Below are 11,915 nucleotides of genomic sequence, written 5' to 3'. Positions count from 1 at the left end.
TTTCTTTACTCAGAGAGTAGTAAGGGTATGGAATGCTTTGCCTGCAACGGGAGTAGATTCGCCAACTTTAAGTACATTTAAGTCGTCATTGGACAAGCATATGGACGTATGTGGAATAGTGTAGGTTAGATGGGCTTCAGATTGGTATGACAGGTCGGCGCAACATCGAGGACCGAAGGGCCTGTACTGCGCTGTAATGTTCTATGTTCTATGTTCTATGTAATGCATTCCATTTGAGTAAAACCGCAGATCAGGAAAAATAGCCCTGCCATGGCTAACAAAATCATTTAAGAACATTGTTAGATCTAAAGAGTTGAAAAAGTGTCTTGAAGAAGAAGCAATGGAAAAGGGTTGAAAGCAGCAGAGAAAGACCAAGAGGTTGATTAAGAGAGGAAAGCTGCAGCATGAGTTATTGTGCAAGGAACATAAATGTAGACTATAAGCACTTCTTGAAAATATCTAAAAGGAAGATCAATGAAGACAAATATTTGCTCACTCCAAACTGATATGGGAGAATTGATAAATGGAGAACAAGGAAACGGCAGAGCGAGTAAGCAATAGCTTTAGTTCTATCTTCACAGAGGACATTAGATAACTTTCCAGAAATTCTGTGAAAGCAAGGGTCTATTGGGAACAACAGATTGAAGGTGATTAGTAATAGATTTTTTAAAAATTGCTTCAGAAATTAATGGACCTCAAAGCTGATTAATCTCCAGGGCCAGATAATCTACATTTCAGAGAATTAAATGAGGTGGCCATGGAAATAATGAATGCACTGGTTGTCATCTTTGAAACTTCCGAAAATTCTGATATTGTCCTGGAAAATTGGATGTAATCACTTCATTTAAACAAAGGAGGCAGGCAGAAAACAGGGAAACCTGGCTTCCCTAACATCAGTAGGGAAAATGTTGGAATCTATTACAAAGAATGTGATACAGGACAGCTTAGAAAATACCAACACAGAGCAGGGGACAGGGAAGTGTGGACATCAAGCTCCACCCTCCATGCAAGGAGAAGATTCATTGTGCTACGCTATGCTGCCCTCCCATTAACAGCAGTGTTAACTTATTGTTGATCTGCACAAACTTTTATTCCTGTTGGACAATAAGTTCCATCTCTTCTTTAAAGTGGGAATCAGTGACACCCAATAAAAGTCCCCAAACAGGCCAATGTTGGAGGCCCTAGGTTGGACTTCCACTTCAGAATAGCAAGCCAATGAATCCTGGGAGGATGGATTAGCAAAGTTTAGGCCTGCAGCCTTCACCAACACAGAGAAGTCTATCCAGATTAGAAAAAGGAGCACAAACTGCTCAACACATCACTGACATATTTCCGCAGATGGTTGAGAAATACCTCCTCTTTTGATCTCTGCACTCAGGCCCAAGCCTCAAAAAAAGACGACCTCAGGGCCTGGAGCCTCTGTGCCTTCATCAAAACATTCAGACAGGTTGAAAAACAGCAAGGTATTCATCAAATCAGTCAGTAAACTGAATTGTGGATGGAGGGGTCCACTAACTTTATCAGCACTGTGCTGGCTCTGGCATCCATGCATTTGACTGTTGACATGGACAGGATGGAAAATACCCTCAAAGTGATTTTGACAAGTTAAGTAAGTGGGGAAATGCTGTAATACCTAAACATATGTGAAGTTGTTTACTTTGGTCAGAAAACCAGAATGGCAAAGTATTATTTAAATATTGATAGATTGGGAAAAGTTGATTTACAAAGGGGCCTGGCTCCTTGTACACCATCAATGAAAGCAAGAAAGCCAGGGGCAGCAAGCAGCTGGGAAGGTAATTTGGTATTTTGGCCTTTATTGCAAGGGGGCTTGACTACAGGAGAAAGGAGGTCTTACTGCAGTTGTACAGGCCTTAGTGAGACCACGCCTGGAATACTGTGTACAGTTTTGGACTCCTTACGTCATAAAGCATGTACTTGACAGAGAGGGAGTCAGCAAAGGTTCACCAACTTTGCCCTACCTGCATTTGTATTAATAGTTGTGCCACCCACTTTTACAGCACTCAATTTTTTCATTTGTCTCTGAGTAGGAGAAAATATCTCACAATAAGGCCAAAGACCCAGGACAGGTAACAGGGTGCCTGACATTCAATATTTCAATCCTTACAATGAGGGGACCCTGACCTTGGAGGACAAAGTGTGCATTGATGCTGAGACATCCAAGTCTACGTCTTGCCAACTGAATAAGTATCATTCTTTGTTCAAATGCAACTCTCACATTAACCCCGCTGTGAGTGTCATTCATTACACGCAATGTTTAAACGTTGGACAATAATGTCTTCTCTCGTTTGTGTCTTGCAGGTACCAGTGAGCTGTTAATGGTATTATTGGGTGAGCAGACCACCTGCAAAACATACCCTCCAGTTCCTCTGAGGTGGCGAGCTTAGAGGCCACAGGGAATGCACCAGCAGGGCTGTCTCTCGCCATTCCTCACCAACTCAGAAACTGACAGTTTGAGGGAATATTAGTTCAGTTTGGGTCGGGAGCATTAGCTGCGAGTACATCACATGGAAAGCTCTACAGCTATTTGAGAGAGAAATGCCCCAACCAACACAGCACTTATGCACTTCCAATAATACTGAGAAGCACAGGACTGAACCCCATTAGAACTGCATTGTAAGTATAATGATAGATGTTACTACAGGCGATGACGACTTCCATGGTTGCTGTGAGGCTGAGATGGAAAAGGTTAGAGTGCATAAAACAATCCCAAGAGATTGTTAGACGTTGGTCATTCAGCCACTGCACTATCATGACCAAGTGGCTGTCTGTCCCAAATAGCCATGAGAACTTCATTCAGAACCTTCGATTGTTGGGTTCCACATTTTTTGGAGGAGTGTGTGCAACCACCATCCAAGAAGAATGAGCCTTCTTCAAGCCAAGAACTGTTTCCTATATTCCAACCATAGGTCCCTGCCAGTGGGAGTCATGGATGCAGCTACAGATGAGGTTCTGCTCACAGCGCCTGCCTTACTGAGACGATGAAGGCTTATACAAGAGGAGTAGATTGGACAGTGGGTCCAGGAATAGCAGTGAAGTGCTGCAGAGGCTGAGACACAGGGTTAGGTAGAGGTCACAGCTGCAGGGCCCCTCGGGACATGTCAGGGAAGGCCAGGATCTTTCAACCAGCAATCTATTTCCCCAGGAAGACCAAGGTGCAGTGTCCACACAGGGTCAGTAAATCCTGAGACACCGTGACAGAACAGTGCCAGCTATTGGATTGGCACCTGAGGGCTGCAGGAATGGGAGACTATCCTCTCTTGGCAGGTGGGAAGGTGACAGCTGTGTTGAACTACTATGTGACTGGATCTTTTAAGGGAGTGATGGGTGACCTGTGTAAGATCTCTCAGTCATGCACCCACAAACACATCAGGACAGTGACCGATGCCTTTGGTGCAAGGTCACTCTGATTCATTTTGCTCCCCCATGATGAGATCAGTGCTGCAGCCTGGCCAGTAGGATTAAGAAACATAGCCAGCAGGCTGGCTCTGTAGATAGCATTGCTACCTCACAGGGCCAGGGTCCTGGGTTCAATCCCATCCTTGGGTGACTACATGGAGTTTGCATATTTTCCCTGTGTCTGCATGGATTTCCTCTGGATGCTCTGGTTATCTCCCATGGTCCAAAGACTGGCCGTGCTAAATTGCCCTGTAGTATCCTATATTTGTAGGCTATATTTGTTAGCCATGATAAATGTAGAGTTACAGGGATAGGGTGGGATGCTCTTCAGAGATTTAGTGTATGCCCAATGGGCTGAATAGCCTCGTTTTGCACTGTAGGGAATTCTTTATTTCTTGCTGGAGCAGTGTGACATTGCTTGTACATGTGAGTCACATAGGTGCAGAGTTCATCAATCGGAAGGGCTCCCATTCCAATAATGTTGAGGAGATCTCACCATTACCACTTTCCAGATGTGTGTGTCCACTACCCTGGCAGCTGACTACATTTGATAGCAGCCTCATGAACCTGTGTTTGAGGGTCAAGAGGCCATACAAAGCTGGTTACTGGGGAACAAGCGATACCTACTGCAACCATGGCTGATTACATCATTGCTAGTTGATAGCGAGTGCAGACACAATTCTGCCCACACTTCGGCTAGGGCCATGGTGGAGCAGTCTGTACAGCTTCTGATAATGCAGTTCTGCTGTTTGAACTGGTCTTGAGGAAGCCCTGACATATATTCTGTACAGAGTGTGCCGCATCATTCTAATGTGCTCTAGCATTCAAAGCAAGCAATGAGGTGATGTGCTGGATGCTGAAGAACTGGGCATAACAAGAGCTGTCATCCAAGGAGGACATAAGGAATTGAGGAGGAGGAAGTTCTCCTTGTACCTGACAGAGATCAGCTACATCAGGTGTCACAAGCCAGACATAACCTGATGGACACCCAGTTCCAGTCAAAGACAGCAAAGTGCAACAGAAAACTGTGAAGTGTAAAACAGTCACTGGTCTTCACAACAGTATTTGGTTTGCACTGGAGGCGAAATGCAGCCACCATTCATTTTGTTTGTGTTTGCTTTGGATGAATGTAAACAAAATTCCTGCTTGGAATTATCCAAATGCTTTCCTGTCTATGATGGTTTGCCATTGGACAATAATAAGATCCTGGTCTACAGTCGGTATTAGGGACAGAGTGGCTGAAGTAGGATAGCATCTGTCTAAGGACAGGTAGGTTGTGCATCCTGGATGTTAGACAGCCATTGGGGCAAGGAAGTGGAGTTAGATATGCCAGGGAGTGCCAGCCATGCCAACTGTGTGCCAGTAGAGGCATGTATTTGGGCCTGCTGTGTCATTACATTGCTGGTGGAACATCAACACTTGGCCAAGTGTTCGGCTGGTATTTGAAGATGTAGCATATGCAGATATTCCATGCAATTCAGGATATCTGGAGAGTGACAAGTTTTTCTGGCTATGGTAAGCGGTAGAATCAAGCTAGTATCTGATGAGAGAGGCACCAAAGGATCAGGATAATTTCATGAGGTGAGTCTGGGACAATACAGTGAGAAATCTCACTGGGCATCATGGAGAGAAACTGTCTGTGAAAAACTCAATGAAAGCAACACTTATCCAAAATATCATAATATTCAGTACTTCATTTTTTTTGGATAATAGACAGACAGACTGTCTAACATAGACCTCATTTAAATTTAAAATTTACTTCTTGGCAAATCTACACTTAGCACATCGGATTTACAAGTTTCAAGTATCATTTAAAGCATTATTTGAAGTCAAAGGTATCCTAATACAGCCTATGTTTATAGGATATATTTATATGTACTCATCACATGAATGCCTCATGCCACTGTTTTATTATGAACATATCTATCAAATACTTATTTTCAGGTGTCCATTTTTCAAAAGAAACAAATATAAGACTAAACCAGGAAAATATGTAAATGTAAAACTCCAAATCAGTTGGTCAGTCTGTGTAAATTTGTTGTGCACGTCAATGAGCAGTGATAATCTGCTGGATCTGACTAATTTGTAATTCCTTAGTATCTCTGTGGCTGTTCATGTCCTCTCTACATTTGCCAAAATAAATAAAATCAGTTTATGGCAACTTTTCAGATGGACTACAGTGAAATTTTCAGTTCCTCTCTTTAGAGTACAAAGTTTCTCAGAATAGAACCCTTTACTTCTGTTCAAAAAAAATGCTAATTTTGAAAACTAAACACAATTTGCTTCAAAAGTATTGTGTTTGTATTTTGAATGTTTCCAAACCTATTATAATTGTAACTGCATCATCTTGCACTTTGGAAAAAAGAATAGAAGCATGGATTACTTTCTAAACAGTGAGAAAATTCGTAAAGCCAAAGTACAGAGGGATCTGGGAGTGCTAGTTGAGGATTCTCTAAAGGTAAACATGCAGGTTGAGTCCGTGATTAAGAAAGCGAATGCAATGTTGTCAATTATCTCAAGAGGGTTGGAATATAAAAGCACTGTTGTGCTACTGAGACTTTATAAAGCTCTGATTAGGCCCCATTTGGAGTACTGTGTCCAGTTATGGTCCCCACATCTCAGGAAGGACATACTGGCACTGGAGCGTGTCCAACGGAGATTCACACGGATGATCTCTGGAATGGTTGGTCTAACATATGAGGAACAGCTGAGGATCCTGGGATTGTATTCAGTGGAGTTTAGAAGATTAAGGGAAGATCTAATAGAAACTTACAAGATAATACATGGCCTGGAGAGGGTGGACGCTAGGAAATTGTTCCCGAGTGGACTCGATAGGCCGAATGGCCTTACTTCCGCTCCTATGTCTTATGGTCTTATGAATTGGATTTGTGCTGGAATTGATTTTGAAATACAGACAGAAATAACAGCAGCGCTTTTTTCTTGTGTGTACTAGATGACTGGAATCCTGTATAAATTCTAACTGTTACTAAGCTAACTGAACAAATCCTATCTGTAGATGTTCTTTAGGAATAGATGTTTTGTTTCAGAACTAAGTGATGGCATTGTCATTAAATTAATATCATGGAGTTAGTTCAGGGAGATGGACTTGGATTTAAATCTACTACTGCAAGTGCAAAGTTACATATAATCATGATGGAACTATTACAAAAGATTTGAGGCAACAATGACCACTATATAAAGCCATAAGGCAGTAAGACAAAGGAGCAGAGTTAGGCCAATCGTCCTATTGAGTCTGCCCTATCAGTTGATCATGGCTGATCTGTTTCCCAACTCCATTGTCTTGCCTTCTCCCTGTAACCTTTGGTCCCCTTACTAATCAAGAATCTATCTATATATGTCTTAAATACACTCAATGACTTGGCCTTCACAGCTTTCTGTGGCAATGATTTCCACAGATATACCACACTCTGCCTGAAGAAATTACTCCCCATCTCAGTTCTAAAGGGTTATCCTTTCAATCTGAGACTGTGCCCTTGGATCATAGTTCTACTACTCGTGGAAACATTTTTTCTATGTCCACTCTATCCAGGCCTCTCAATATTCTGTAATTTCAATGCGATCTCCCCTCACCTTTCTAAACTCCACTGAGTACAGACCCAGAGTCCTCAACCTCTCCTCATTTGAGAAGCCTTTCATCTCCAGGATCTTGTCAACCTCCTCTGGATCCCCTTCGATGCCAGCACATCCTTCCTTAGATATGGGGCACAAAACTGCTCACGTTATTTCAAATGCAGTCTGACCACAGACTCAGCAGTACATCTCCAGTCTTGTCTCCTCGCCCTCCTGAAACAAGTGCTAACATTGCATTTGTCTTCCTAACTGCCAACTGAGCTTGCATGTTAACCTTAAGAAAATCCTGAATGAGGACTGTTAAATCCCTTTGTGCTTCAGCCTGTCGAAGTCAATCCCCATTTAGAAAATAGTTTACACCTCTATTCTTTCTCCCAAAGTGCATAAGGTCACACCTTTTCACATTGTATTCCGTCAGTCACTTCTATATCCACTCTCTTAGCCTGTCCAAGTCCTTCTTTAGCCTCCCCACCTCCTCAATACAAACTGTCCCTTCACCTAGCTTTGTATAATCTCCAAACATAGCAATAAAATGACTGTTTTTAAATAAACTATAATCTCTTGTAATTATTGTAGATATTTTCTAATCAACCAGTTTATTTCACACCTGTGGAGCAAGTGGGACTTAACCAGAGGTAGAAACACTACCAATGCACCACAAGAATCCTCAAGAAGTTAATGTTTCAGATGCAGACAATAGGTGATACAAGTGCAACAATTAAGCTTAATTGATTTTCAAGAAAGAATGATTCATTTAAGCAGTATGCATGCTGCAACATTTATAATGAGGCTGTCTGATGATCCGTATTGGTCTGAATGAATTGCCACTTAATGAATGACGAACATTTAATGAGCAAATCTTAATGCGCCAGTAACGTTGATAGTGGAACATTACAGTCAGATTAGATTGCCTACAATGTGGAAACAGGCCACTTGGCCCAACAAGTCTATATCGACCCTCTGAAAAGTAACCCACCTAGACCCAATTCCTTCTGACTAATACAACTAACACTACGGGCAATTTAGCATGGCTAATTCACCTGACCTGCACATCTTTGGATTGTGGGAGGAAACTGGAGCACCTAGAGGAAACCCACAAAGACACAGGGAGGATGTGCAGACTCCACACAGACAGTTGCCCGATGCCGGAATCAAACCCGGGCCCTTGGCATTGTGAGGCAACAGTGCTAACCACTGAGCCACTGTGCCACCCCTAAATCAGGTTATATTTGAGGAAGGATGGTACGTAAGTAGTAAGGGACCAAAGTTGGCATTATCATCAATGAAACAGCAAGTTCAGAATTGACAAGTCAGAGGATTTGACAGGAAAATCCCCAGGGGTTTCACTACTGAAAGAGGAGCTCAAAAATGAATGTTACTTAAGGTGACAGCACTATATATAAAAATGACATGGGGCTAATATTTAATTAAACTAGCTATGTCCAATTTGTTTTTTTAGTTAAGTGGGAAGTGGATGTGACAGGCTGGGCCAGCGTTTATTGCTCTTCTTTAAGGTCATGGTGAGCGGCCTTCTTAAACTGCTACAATCCATTTGGTTGTTGGGGAGCGAGTACCAGGTTTTTGGCCCAGCTTGACCTTATTGCTTTAAACAGAAGGGAAAATCATACTGGGTATCAAACAGGCAGTCATCCAATATTGCCCTAATGTTTTCAGTGAAGTTCAGAGTTGTTTTCTGAATGCAGAAGTGCTATACACAAAGTTATGCAGTGGTAAGAGAGCTGTTTAACAATGATACAGCAGTAATGTCTTGATATCAGAGCAGAATGTTGTGCAGGTTACATCATATGTTCTGATAGAAATATTATGTACCCAAATAAGAACGAATAAGGTCCCACCTTGGTTCCTATCTCTCTTTACCTTATCTGAAGAAGTGGCATTTTGGGAACAAAGTCTTGAAATTGGGGTAAACCCACCTCCATTAGTTCACACCTTCTTCTATCTTCACCCTTTCCCCTGCATCAGTGTCAGCAATTGTTTGGTCACAGCCGAATGAAGAAATTGTTTTCATGCCAGAAATGTTATCAGAAGAGCACCACCGGGTCACAATGCAGTAGCAAAGAAATCCTGAAAGACCTATTTGTCATTTAATATTACAGCTTACCATTCACAGCACTCTGAACCCCATCCCCTGTCATCACTTCAATCCAGCTGCCTTTCCTTCACCTGGTTACAGATCAACCACTGCAAACCTTATCCCTATGCTTGCCACCACAACCTCCCAGGCTGATGCTCCCCAACTTGATCACCCCTTTCCCCACCTTATGTTCCATCAGACCGAAACATCAGTAAAACTTGAGAGTGGCACCTACTGCTCTGATTCATCTCATATAGCTCAAAAATGGAGACCCATAATGATCTCTACATCCATTTCCAATCATGACTATTTTTTTCTAGGTTTTCACTCTGGGAATCCAAAATCATCTTGATCTTCAGTTTTAATTTCACTGTCTGGCTGACTACTGCTATCTGCATCTTGATAGATATAAATACATTGGCCTAACATTAGCTATGACTCAGGTGTCATTATTCAAGCAGAAAGAATTATTCCTGCATCTCTGCAAACTTATAAATAGGCTGTTCCCAGGCCTTAACTCTTAACATAATCAACAGAATTTACAAACAGTGAAATGGAACATTCAGTAGATTTTCACATTCACTTTAACCAGTAAATAACCTTATCTTATTTTTTCAAAGATACAAGTTTCTGCTGGACAACATTTTCTTCCATGTCAGGATCTCATTGAAATACCCTTCTTCATGCAAGTGCCTGAGCAATGGGCAACATAGCAAAGCTATCTCAGATCGTCCACACAGTTTTCTGGCAAGGATCATTAATGTTCCTCCTAGCTAGGGCAGCTGAATATAATTGTAGCAATGTTATTGCTTCCCTGCTTGACATCAAATGGTTCAATCCCTCCTCCCTCTGTACATCTCAGTATTACAACAGAGCCATTAAGTGATCTTTGCAATTTCACAATGTTGAGCATATTTCTTCAATTGGTGAAACATTTGAATGTAATCGAATACAAAGTAAATCCAGATTACCTCAGTCTCACTAAGCCATTTAATAAGGTGCATCTAATTAGCAGGGCTCGCTAAGGTGTTATTCCTGTCCAGTTCATGAGTTAATTTCCTCTGTAAGCCTTTTTGCATCTTTCTTGTGGTGAATACATTCAATTAGCGAAGTGTTCAATCGACAAAGTTGTACTTTTTTTAATCAGGGAAAGGAATGTCACAAAATGAAGAGAAAAGGTAATGAACTTTGGATAGCACAGAACTGAGAGTTTGCAGCTGAGCTGGGAATTATTGCCATGCAGGTCCAGCCTGTAAGATTCGTGTTGAGACACATCAAAGTGGCTTCATTGGGTTATCCGTTGCAATGACCTCCTGAAATTAGACATTTTAATTTGCCTACCAGCAGCCACAAGACAAATCTGCATTTTAATGCACCCTTTAAGTTCAAACCCAATTTAGGAGAGCTTTGAAATAGATTTTAGAATAAAGATTGGAATCCACCATTTAAATTACAGTAACAAGACAAACATTAAACTGATCAGGCAGTGAATGAGTTAACAATGTCATTTCTTCAAATATTTGCTCTGGAATTCTGTAGCGTATGATTTTTCTTTTGAGCCATAAATCACAAATCCTCTCAAATAACTATGACTTTTGTTGCAGTCTTCATGCAAAAGTAGTCCCTCAACGTTTCAGTTCTGTAGGAATCATTTTGTTCCTCTGTATAATCAGTGAATGCAGGTGGGAATTAGGCCCTCAAAACAGCTTCACTACTCAAATTATGTTGTAACAGAAGCAGTCTAATGGTGATTTACCAATGAGCTACTTGCTGTCGGCATTTACTGTTGTAAAATTGAAACAAATAAAATAAAGGAGGTGAAACACAACATGCACATCCCTCTGTTCAAAGGATACCTAAGTTGAAGTATTGCATGAGATTGATGCAAGAAGGGCTATACTGCTTGCCATTCATGGATATCCATCTTTAGTGTGTTCTGCCTGGCAGGAGATAGCATCCAAAGTGAATACCTTGTCTGCAATACGTCATCACAGCAGCTGCAGGTACTGAGCCTTTTTACAGTCTCGATACAGGTAACCAAAACTTGAAAGAGTCGCTAAGAGCAAGAGTGCTCAATGGTACCATTTACTAGTCACATGCTGTTAAGTATTATTTGTCAATCACTTCTGGATTTATTTCTGACAATAACCCCCACACATTTAAACCATATTGCTTTTCCCTGTTATTTACTATACACATCCATTGTGTGCCATACACCTTTCAAATTGCACTTATAGCTGAAAGCCTTGGCTCTTTCACATCTTCAGAGACCTTTACACATGAAATCTTTTTAAAACAACCCACGACCCTCTACATCTAGCGTGGATTTAATGATGCTCATTTGTCAATCATTTTGCCTGTGCTCCTTCAGCTTCCAGTGTGACGATAAAATGAGAACAAGACAACTATGTAACGTAATAGAATGGAGTCACATTGGTTCCACAGTTACTCACAATCAGATTTCCTTAGAGGATCCTATGTCTATCTTAGAATCATAGAGTCATAGAGATGTACAGCATGGAAACAGACCCTTTGGTACAACCCGTCCATGCCGGCCAGATATTCCAACTCAATCTAGTCCCACCTGCCAGCACCCGGCCATATCCCTCGAAACCTTTCCTTTTCATATACCCATCCAAAAGCCTCTTAAATGTTGCAATTGTACCAGTCTCCACCACTTCCTCTGGCAGCTCATTCCATACACGTATCACCCTCTGTGTGAAAACGTTGCCCCATAGGTCTCTTTTATATCTTTCCCCTCTATGCCCTCTAGTTCTGGATTCCCTGACCCAAGGGAAAAGACTCTGCCTAC

This window comes from Chiloscyllium plagiosum, chromosome 33, assembly GCF_004010195.1.
Source record: "Chiloscyllium plagiosum isolate BGI_BamShark_2017 chromosome 33, ASM401019v2, whole genome shotgun sequence".
Lineage (NCBI taxonomy): Eukaryota > Metazoa > Chordata > Chondrichthyes > Orectolobiformes > Hemiscylliidae > Chiloscyllium > Chiloscyllium plagiosum.
The sequence above is the reverse complement of the archived record's forward strand: the minus strand, read 5'-3'. Positions refer to the sequence as shown.